Genomic DNA, 11,414 nt, shown 5'->3' on the forward strand with positions numbered 1-11,414 from the left:
CTAGTGACAAATTACCCTAGCATGACCACAAAGTTACTAATAAACAGGGCCATAAATCTCTGGTGATAAGCAGCCAGACCTAGGAAGATCTGCCCTTGTTTTCACTTTGTGGGGTCCCTTGCTTCAGAATAAATTCCTTCAGTCTCCTCCCTCCTTTGCATACTTAGTAATATGGTTCTTATCTGGGCCACTATGAAAGATTGTTATAACTATGACCCCCAATGAAGTCCCACTCCTTTGCAATGTGACATTGCTGCTCCTCTCGTCTAGTGATGGGGCGCATCACTCCACCCCCTGGCGTCTGGGCTGGTTTTGTGGCTTCCTTTGACCAACAGAATGTGGTAGAATTGATGTTGCGTGAGTTCCAGAATCTAGCTTGTAAGAAGCACTGCAGCTTCTGCTCTCACCTTCTCAGCACCCTGAGACCACCATGCTGAGACCTGTCTAGCCTACTGGAGAACGAGTAACCACGTGGGGGTGACAACTAGGCCCACAGCTGACAGGCAGCACAGCTGCGTGCATGAGGCCATCATGGACCTTCCAGCCCAGTCCAGCCACCGGATGACTGCAGCCACAGGCAAATCCAACAGAACTGCCCAGATTGTCACTTCACAGAACTTTGAGAAATAATAAATTGTTCATGTTTCAATCCACTTTGTTTTGGAGTGGTTTATTATGCTGCAATGCATAACTAATATAGCCCCCCAGTTAAAGAGCACATTTCCCAGTTTCCTTTGCAGCTAGGGATGGCCAGGTGGCTAGGTTCTGGCTAATGAGATGTGAGTAGAGTAAGTGAACTACTTTGGAGTCAGGTCCTTTGAGAGAAGGAGTGTCTTCCCTTTATCCTTACCATCTCTCCACCAGCTGGAGTGTGAATGTCATGGTGCACCATTTTGGACCTTGCAGATGAGGGCAACACCCAAGAATGCCAGAGTGAGACAGAAGGAGCCTGAGTTCTAACTCTGTGGAACCACCACGTTAGCCCTGGATTTCATACTGTCATACTGTTATAGAAGAGAAAAATGAACACTGATCTTGTTTAAAACACTGGTATTCTGAGCCTCCAATACAGTAACTGCCCCTGTGTTGTAACTAATACCACTACCTTCCCAAAGGTTCTGTTTTCCTACTTGGTCCAAGAAGCTAACCTTGTGGTAAAGCCTGAAGGCTTCTTGATGGTGCTTCTACCCAACTCCTAGCATTTCAGTGCCCTCCTTATCACAACTCATGATATGGTTGGCACCCAAAATGGAGGGCCTGGGAGTGTCCCCCTCTATCCATCCTTGGGATGGTCACGGGCTTTAGTTATGCTTTCTCCATCTGTGGGACCTTCCTGATGAGCCCACTTGGTTTGATCTCCAAGGATTTATCTTCAACCTCTGAGAGCACCAAGGGGAGGGTCTATCCCTCTATTTCTTCCTTCCTGGTGACAAAATGACCTGATAGAGAAATTAACTGACCTGTTTTCCCTGATGCATGAGAAAGATGCAGGAGAAAGTTCCTAGGCAGGCATTTCCCCTCCCTCTCTTGAGAGATTACCCAGAGATGTGTGTCCTGATGGTGTGGATTGCCCTTTCCCAAAGAAAGCTCACAGGCTTTTTTGTTTTTTTAATCCTTAGCTCGTAACCACTTACAGTTTAGAAAAGAGATTTCAAACTGGCAATTCTTGGGCCAAATCCAGCCCTCAGGTTTTATTTAGCCCACATCGTTTTATTTATTTGTTTTTGATTAGTTACTGACATTTTAAAATTGAGAGATTTCTGAGAGAAATCCAGACCTATGGTTTCTCTTGAAAAATGAGGGCGTTGGGCAACATGAGGCTACAGCAAGGCTGAGCCACCTTGTTAGGCAGGATGTGGCTCTCAGGTTCACTCCATACAGCACTCCTGCCTGAGGCCAGGGCCGTGTTTAAGGTGACCTTTGAGCCCCTGCGTGATATGGCCCCTGCCTACCTCTACAGCTCACCTTCTGCTCCTGCCCGTCTGTCTCCGCCTCGTATTTCTCAAGTGCACCATATTTAGGGTGACCAACCAGGACCCTTTTGAAAGTGAAACGGAGTGTGATTAATAATTACACTGGGATGTCAGGCCTACACACGACCTGTCGAGGACAGATCAGGATGTATCTGTGTTCCCTACATTCCCTTTCATTTCCCAGCCTTTGCCCATGCTGTACCCTCCACCTAGAACTCACTTCCTCTCCTCCTTCGCCTGATTCTGTCTTAGCTTGAGTGTTAGTTCCTCCAGATCCTCCCGAGTCCCTAGCTGAGAGAAGCTCCACCTCTCATACGCTGCCCCAGTAACCTGTGTTTTTTCCCCTGGACACTGTCCACTCCCGGAGGGCAGGAACCCCGAGGACGATATCGGGAACATGAATGTATGTGTTGAGTAAATGAACGAGTGAATGAATGAAGAGGCTGGGTTTCCCAATTTCCTGTTATCTTTGCGCCCTCTACCAGAAGACAGAGCTCTCCAAAATCTGTTTCCCTACATCCCAACACGTTTCTTCAGCACTATATCGTATCTGACTATATGTGACTACTGCACATTTTCTAAATCCTGAGAGACTGAATATGTAAATGGACAATGGGCAGACCATATATAGAAACAGAGCTCTGACCCCAATCTGCAGCAACCAGCCCAGGGAACCAACTCATTTACTAACCAGGAGACCAGCCTGCTCTCTATGAGTCACACTTGTAGGTGGTCAGCTACTATCTCTAGCAAATGGTCCAGGAAGCCAAATAAGAGCCCCTGTAATAATTGGCTCAAAATGACCAGGACTCGATTAATAACTCACAGCTTCCCTAATTTTTTGTCCTTGTCCTAATTTTAGGACCAACCACAGAAAGCCAAATGTGCTCTCCTAACCAATCACAGGATGTTCTCCTTCTAGTTAGCCCACCCCTAGCTTTCCCATACCTACAGTCTCCAGTTAGGGCACATCTGAATCTTTCCATTTTTTCTGCTGTAAAACTTATCCACTCTTCTTCCTGCCTTTCAGTTTCTGTCCAGATGCAAGTGATAGTGTCTGACTTTCTTGCTAGAGCAGGCTCTGAATAAATAGACTTTGCTGTTCTCATTTGGTTGGTCTTCGTTTATTTCCACAATCCTCTGGTCCAGCGACTGTGATAAAAAATAAATACAGCTGTTTTCTTTCCAGTTTCTCTGTGGGCATTCCCATTTTGGCACAGACTTTGACAAATGATTGCTGAAATCGTTCCCCTTATCTGTCCCCATCCTCTGCTGCCCATTGAAGTTCCAGATCCCTCTGAGTAAACACGAATTGAATGCATTGATTGCCAGGTTCTCCATACATACATTTGCCTGTTAAGAACAATTCTGCTATCAGGCCAAGGCTAAGATATAGAAGCTGAGTGCCATGACCCAGCCTTACCCCTCCTGTCTGGAATTCTCCTTTCCCTAATTCCCACAGTCATCTCCAGCCCAGCCCCTCTCAGGCACAGCCCCTCTTGGCCCACGTTCTCCATGAGACACTGGATGTCTGCTGTTCTGTGCTCCCACCCCACCTCCCTAGGAACCTTTTGCTCCTTCATTTTGCCCTAAAAAGAGATTAGGATGAAACCATCCTTGGGGCCGGCCTGGTGTTGTAGCGGTTAAGTGTGCACGCTCTGCATGGGAGGCCTGGCGTTCACAGGTTCGGATCCCAGGCGCGCACCAATGCACTGCTTGTCAAGCCATGCTGTGGTGGCGTCCCATATAAAGTAGAGGAAGACGGGCACGGATGTTAGCTCAGGGCCAGTCTTCCTCACTCCCGCCCCCTCCAAAAAAAAAAAAGATGAAACCATTCTATAGTCGCTAGATGCTGTCTCTGCCCCTCCGAGATCCCTCTACTGGGTTAACACCAATTTCGCAGTTGCTGTGTTGGCTGCTAAAGGCTCACAACTGCCCCCTTCTCTGGAGAATCGTCCTCGGCTGAACAGGAGCGGCCTCTGTCCCTGGGTTTGGGAGAGGGTGGAGGAGCAGCCAGCGGCCAACGACCGACAGATGCAGCAAGTGCCAAGGACCAGACCCCGGCCTTAGGGGGGGACCTGTTCTGTGGGGCAATTCCTGCCGCAGAGCACCCCCTGGGATCAGGCTGAAGCTAGATGCCAGTCTCATCATTTGGCTTCTCTCCCTGCTCCATCCTGCTTCCCTCATCCCCTTCTCCTAAGACCCTCCTTCGACAAACCGCCAGCACCCAAATTCCCCCCTCAGATTCTGTCTAGGAAACCAGACCCAAGGCAATTGCCATTATAAAGAACTCTCTGGCCCGTGTGTGGTTTCGTTTTCTCTATGACCCTTATCGCTATCTGAAAACAAGGTCGAGTTATTTGTGTCCCTTCCCTGGCTACAAAGCCTGGCACTGAGGAGTCGCTCACTGGATACTTACTAAGGAACGATTGACTGATGCTTGTCTTGCAGTAGCCGCAAGAGAACTTACCCCCTCTGCGTTTTCAGAAACGTATTTATCTTTTTCCATTTTTTAAGGGAGCTGACAGCTTTTTACGAATGCTAAATCTTGTACAAACTTGGAAAGGGGAAGTGGGTATATGTATGTGGGGAGAGAGGGGTGACCTTCTGGGGACCTCGGCAGTCCCTGGTCAAGAAGCCTATGACAGCTTTCAGCTTTTTCCCCACGTTGCTTAAACAGGCTGCCTCCCCCAGCTCACTGTATGCTTAGGCAGGGCAGCTTTGGAGAATGAAAGGGGCGCTGGTAATACTTATTCGGGACAACAGTTGGAAACCAGAACCCGCAGTCACCCTGTGCTTAAGGCACCGTCAAAGTCGAGGCATCAACAAAAGGAGGGAAAATTTTTTTGAAAAGGAATATCGAAGTAATCATTGGAAGGAAAACCAGCCCTGTGAAGACCTTTCTTGCACTTACTTTTAAAATTTAGAATTGTGTTTATTTTGAATTACAAACTGAGAGAGGAGGAGGCGGAAAGCTGCAGTCTTCTTAGGTTTAAGGGCGTCTTGGCCTACATGCCACGGTTCAGGTGGAATCGGCCCGTTGTTCATGGTTTTTTTTTTTTTGAGCTAGACTCTAGTGCAGTCAGGGCTGGATAAGTCCTATCCTTAAGGCCAATCCAGTTCTCATGAAATTCTTCACACCTGCCCAGTGAGGTGGATATTGTTGTTCCCATTTTGCAGAAGAGGATACTGATGATCAGTGAGGTTATGGTGACTTGCCCAAGATCAAGCAGTCTTCCCACAGCTTGGGCTCCAGCCCAGATCTGTCCACTCACTTCTGTGGGCACCTGGGAACTGAGGGCAGCACTGTGGAGTCTTCAGATGGAAAGCATGAGTGTTCTCTCCGAGAGAAACCCAGAAGGAGATAAGGCCCGTCACTAACACTTCAGACTCACTACCCCTGACTCTGACCACCTTGTTTCTGCTCTCTTTCCCTATTTCCCAGTCACTGGTCTTCACTTCCCCTCTTCTCCTCTGTCTCTATTTCACAGAATTTAAGTACAAATTAAGTACTATGGGGGCTGGCCTGGTGGCGCAAGCGGTTAAGTGCTCACGCTCCGCTTCGGTGGCCCGGGGTTTGTGGGTTCTCATTCTGGGCGTGCACCGACTCACCGCTTGTCACGCCATGCTGTGGCAGTGTCCCATGTAAAGTAGAGGAAGATGGGCACAGATGTTAGCTCAGGGCCAATCTTCCTCGGCAAAAAAGAGGAGGATTGGCATCGGATGTTAGCTCAGGGCTAATCTTCCTCACCAAAAAATAAATAAATAAATAAAAATAAGTACTATGTTCTTATTCTGGCTAAATCACTTGGCTAAATCACAAACCTTTAGCTCTCTCAGAAGTTTTGTCAATGGATGTACATGAGCCAGCTGGTGCTGCTTTCGTCCTCTTCCCTTCACTCGTTGCCTCATTTTCCTTACCCACCAGATACATGTTCACTGTGCATCCTGATGTCCCTCTGCTTTCCTCTTCTTATCTCCTGTGGCTTTCTATTCAACCTAAACAAATCCCTGTTTTATCCTAAATTTGCCCCAATTCAAGTTAGTTTGCCTCCTAGAAAGACTGCTTCTGCCATGTTCTGAGGCAGCTGTCTGATTTATGCAACTATTGAGCAGGCCTCAGGGTGATCTGGGCTGAGCACTTGGTCCATTGACTTCAAGTCTGTGCAGCCTCCCCTTCACCCACCCATCCATCCACCCGCTCACCTGTCCATACACGAACTCATCTACCCTCCCACCATCCGTCCATCCATACACCCAACAGACGTGTACGCCCCTGGTTGTGTCTACTGCAGGTCTAATGTGCATCCTTGGAGAGACAAGGAGAAATGAGTAACTGCTCTCAGTGGACTCTCATCGAGAGGGTGTCACCTTTTATTCTTCACCAAGGAAGGCTGATTATTAACTCTCCCCGTGCCCTCAGCTTTTAACAACTGCAGCAACAAACAGCAGCAAGTGCTCTTTCCCAGGCCCATAACTGAGCTGCAACAGTGACTGAGATTGGAACTATTGGATCTTCTGTACAAAAAGACTCGTGCTCGTGCCTGGGATTAGCTCTGCCATTCTTTAGCTTCTTTCCTTCACCGAGTATTGATTGGGTGCTTCCTATGTGTCAGGTGTTGTGCTGAGTGCTGGGGATAAGGGGGTTAGAAGGACATAGGCCCTAGATTGAAGAAGTCTATAGTCCCTACCCCAGTCCCTGGCACATCAAGGCATTCCATGTTTTTGCTCCAACCATCTTCTTCTGAGACTCACCAAAGCAGAGCTAATCACTTCCTCCCTTGGGTCACTCAGGTCACTTGGGTCACCGTGCTGTCTAGTAAAACTTCGGATTCGAATGCATCAGAATAGTCTCCCTTGTAGGGTATGATCTCCTGGAGCACTCACACCCTTTCTTGCTTGTCTTGCTTTCCCAGCAGACTGCCCACAGCCTGGGTCATGTGAGCAGCTCCTATGTGGGATGAATGGTTGAATGAACAAATGCTGCCCAGGCAGCAGGTGGAGTAGAGAGGAGGAAGTAAGATCATTAACAGTGCGATTAAGACTCCAGTGCCGTGGCCGGCCTGGTGGCGCAGCAGTTGAGTTCGCGAGCTCCGCTTCAGTGGCCCAGGGTTCACAGATTCGGATCGCGGGCGGGCCGCTTGTCAAGCAATGCTGGGGCGGCGTCCCATACAAAGTAGAGGAAGATGGGCACAGATGTTAGCCCAGGGCCAATTTTCCTCAGCAAAAAGAGGAGGATTGGCATTGGATGTTAGCTCAGGGCTAATCTTCCTCACCAAAAAAAAAAAAAAAAGACTCCAGTGCCTTGAAACTTGTGCTCACTTTGTACTAGCTGGGCAGCCTGAGGCAAATGACTCAACTTTTCTGTGTCTCAATTCTGCATCTGTAAAATGCGGATAACAGCAGCCCCCTCCTCATAGGGCTGTTGTGAGGATTCATTGAGCTAATAGACACAAAGTGCACAGTGATTTTAATGTTAGTATTGCCACAGCTCCTTTGTTCTGTCATCAAGAGGTTGTTACCCTGTGCTTGCTTCTCCTTTCTGTGAATTAATGAATGAAAGCTCGACCAATGGAAGGTCTGTAGGGGGAGCTTTCACGCCTTGTCATACGTCCTCAATTATTCCAAGGAGGAAAAGATGGAAGCTTACATCTCCGACAGGAAGGTGTTTACTACTTTACTATACAGCAGAAGGAAGGAAGATTTCTCTTCCCACCTGGCAACAGCCCAGCCAATGAGAGACTGTAGCAACCCAACCAATGAGAAATCTTAACATTTGGGCTCCCAGTTTCCTCCAAAGGCTCTTTGTTTATTACAGCCCCTCCTTACTCCCCCTTTTCCTCTATAAAAGCAAGCCCCTTCCTTTGTTTCTTTGGATTTGCCTATGGTCAGCCATACCCTGCTTATCGTGAATTGCAATTCTCATGGCTATTCCCAAATAAACTTCTTTTGCAGGTAAAACAACTGGCCAATTTACTTTCTGTTTTTTTTTTTTTGTAAGGAACATCACCCTGTGCTAACATCTGTCAATCCTCCTCTTTTTTTTTTGCTGAGGAAGACTGGCCCTGGGCTACCATCCATGCCCATCTTCCTCCACTTTATATGGGACGCCGTCATAGCATGGCTTGCCAAGCGGTGCATCGGTGTGCGCCCAGGATCTGAACCGGCAAGCCCCAGGCTGCCGCAGCGGAGTGCGCGCACTTAACCACTTGCGCCACTGGGCCGGGCTCCCAATTTACTTTCTAAGTCAACATTTCCATGTCCCAAGCTTCTCAACCATTGGCTAAAACCCTCCAGGATTCCCAAATGATCCATCACACCAGAAGTCCATGCCCAGGGATCCAGGTGTGCAGGGAGAACCAGATGATTTGGAGGGGAGCCTCTGCCTGAGTACCTCTGCATGTGTGTAGAATTAAAATACATTCTGTTTTGAGAAATTTTGAGGGTGGAGTAGGGAATTGTCCTTCAAAGACAGAGAAGTGAGACAGATTGCATGTAGCAAGAGGAAGGGCAGAAACTTTAGGGGAAGTTTATTCAGGCCCCATGGGTGAGCGGGGGCGGAGGGTGTGGAAATGGACTGAGAAATCTGAGAGTTTCTGCCCACCAGATTTCTGTTCTCTTCTTCTCGTGGAAAAGAAGCAACCCAGGAGACAGACCCCAAATTATTTACTTCCACTTAGCTCAGGCAAATCAGACCTGAATTAAAGCACCTTCTGTCCTGGTTTCTCCACCCTCCGCCCCCACCTCCAATGTATGGCAGATCAGATGCAGTTCCTCCTGCCCCACCACCCTGCCAGAATCTTCTTCAGTCAGTACCTCTAAGCTCAGGGACAGAGCAGAAACTTATTGAGTCAGGAATGCTGGCAGTGGTAAAGGCTGGCTCCTCTCCAAATTTCCCCAGATCTTCCCTCTGCCGTTGATCTCTTCCCACAAGCTCAGCCTGGGCTCTGAGCACTAGGGGTGCCAGATGGACAGAGCTGGACGTGACTGACTCATGGCCAACTGGGCTGAGGAGATGGGTAACTTGGGTGTCCACCCTTTCCTTGCTTATATCATCCCCTTCAGCTGCCATCCTTTTTCTGGAAATGTCACAGCCATGATTCATTGACATGGGGCTGTGAGTTTTAGACACCCTAAGGTCCCCGGCTGGAGCCTCACTTCCCTTATCTGTAAAATGAGTGGGTTGAACTAAGGATACATCTTGGTCTACACTTTTATGATCTAAGTTATCCTTGCCAAAGGTGAGGTGTCTTACCTTGGCTTTTCTCTGAAGTGTTATGGAAGTGCGTCAGGCAGCTTGAAAGAAGAGATGGAGTCTTATTCTTCCAGCATTCTTGTCTTGTCCACCCTCACCCACCAAGGGTGGAACCCAAGCCTGAGGAAAGGGAGCCATGGAAAGGCTAGGGGATTCAAGGCACCTTTGAGGGCTGGGGCCCTCTCTGGTACTCGCCTTGTCTGTAAGACTAGCCTTGAGTTTCCTAGACTTCTTCTGGCTTGAGTCACTTTCAGCTCATCTTTTATCTTCTTTAGAGTCTAGCCACTTCTTCTTTCTCCTTATTGGGATTTTTTGTCATCATTTCCTTCTTGGAATTGAACACCCCACCCTCTCTTCTCTCTCTCAAATTTTCTTCATCTCGGGAGAATTTCAGGGCCTTTCTCCAGCCATATTGTGTCTGAGGTCTCTTCAGGGCTGCCTACCTCCAGGTGATACTGCTGCCCACATTCCTCAGCCCCAGCCCCTCCCCCACTATCCTGGCATGGCCCACGCTAGGGTCACTGCCAGCCTCTGTTGCCAGATCCTAGGCCTTCTTCGTTTCTTACCTCATTTGATGTCTGGCAGCCTGTGACATTGTTTACACTCTCTCCAGGCTCTCTAGGCTGCCTTCCACAAGGCCCTTCTCTCTCCTGGGTTTCCTTCTCCCTCTTTGAGAACCCCTCCCTTCTCAATCTTCATGGGCTTCTGCTCTGCTGCCAACATTGGCATTTCCCTGGGACCTACTCCAGCTCCATTTTTCTCTTCCCTCTTCACACTCCTACCAGGATCTCATCCAGCACCTCTGCTGAAGGTTTTAAAACTCATCTCCAGCCCAGACTTGTCTCCTGAGATCTGCCCCACATATCCAACTGCCTCCAGGACATCTCCTCTTGGAAGCCCTTCAGGCCCCTCTTATCTAACACAATAATCCTCACAGCATGGTAATGATAAGAGCCAATAATTAAAGCTCTTACACACTCTTCTAAGCATTTCACATTGACTAACTCAACCTTCCCAGCAACAATAGGAGGTGGATACTTTTATTATTACCTTTATTTTGCAGATGAGGAAACTGAGGCATAGAGAGGTTGAAAGAGCCAAGCTCTTAAACACTATATTTTGGTTTTCTTAAAACTAAAATTGGCCTAACGCACCTCTCCTCCCTTCCTCCAGTACTCTCTAGCTCAGGACCATCACCACTGTCCTCTCCTCAGGGACCAGTCTGCCTCCGGTCTATTCCCATGGCCATTAGCTCATTCCACAGGCCCCCACCATCTGCCTCCTGACTGATCTGTCTCCAGCTAGTTTCCAAAGAAAGCATGCCCCATACAGCCCCTCTTTCTAGCCTTCTAAAACATAAATTTGAAGATCTGTCTTTCCAGTTCACTTCAGTGCTTCCCTCTACCCTCAGCATAAAGTCAATATGCCTGAAGGTGGCTTTCTGGGCAGGGGGACTGCTTCCCCTTCTCTCCTGCCCCACTGCCCTGACCTCATCTCTTGCCGCTTCCCACCTCCCACTCTCTGGTTTCTATCACTGATTTTCCCAGAGGCCCTCCTGTCTTGTGCTTCTTACACATTTGGCTACCTCTTCTGAAACACGTTCCCCTATAGTCAGTTGTCTTCAAGACTCAGCTCAAGTGCCACCTCCTCCAAGAAGCCTTCCTGGAAATCCACACCTTCCTACCCTGGGTAAGGCACCCTGTGGTCAATGGGCTTCCCCTCATAGTGAGACTTGCTGTTTACACATTCGCATTCTCCTCTGACCCCAGGGCTGGGGCCTTGTGGTTTGTGTTTTCTCCCTCTGCTAACAGAAGTTGTGCATAATCAGCCTCAAATTAGGCTTATTGAATAAATGAGTGAACATCCATTCTGTACTCCTCCTAGGAGCCAGATGCTTGACTCCCTGGCCCAGAGGTTTCCAGATCAGAAGTGGAGGGTTCCCACCAAGGTCTCCATTAGGGCCCTGACCCCACCCTGGCATCTGCCCCTTTCTTCTGCCCAGGCTAACTGAAGTTTCAAGGTCAAGGGATCCTGGGAGAGGTGGAACAGGGCAGGGGATTTGCATCCACACAAGCCTAGACTGGTGAGGCAAGAGAAGCAAGCCAAGTCATCTGTGGTTAGAAAGACTCTTAGACCTGAAGTGCATGGGCTGCCTCGGCCCCTTTCTTTGCTTATTTTAGTTAGTT

The 11,414-nt window shown here is 48.6% G+C and overlaps 1 protein-coding gene across 1 annotated transcript in view; it reads left to right on the forward strand.

Annotated features, from left to right (window-relative positions):
- ITGAM (integrin subunit alpha M) overlaps nt 1-653 on the forward strand; it is a 49,208-nt gene extending 48,555 nt beyond the window's left edge. Inside the window, exon 31 of the mRNA XM_087417359.1 lies at nt 416-653. The gene's annotated coding sequence lies outside the window, so the exon portion shown is untranslated. The remainder of the gene's footprint in view (nt 1-415) is intronic.
- Nucleotides 654-11,414: the final 10,761 nt, after the last annotated feature.

Source organism: Ceratotherium simum, chromosome 26 (genome assembly GCF_057802395.1).
Source record: "Ceratotherium simum simum isolate JZ-2026a chromosome 26, ASM5780239v1, whole genome shotgun sequence".
NCBI classification, from domain to species: Eukaryota; Metazoa; Chordata; class Mammalia; order Perissodactyla; family Rhinocerotidae; genus Ceratotherium; species Ceratotherium simum.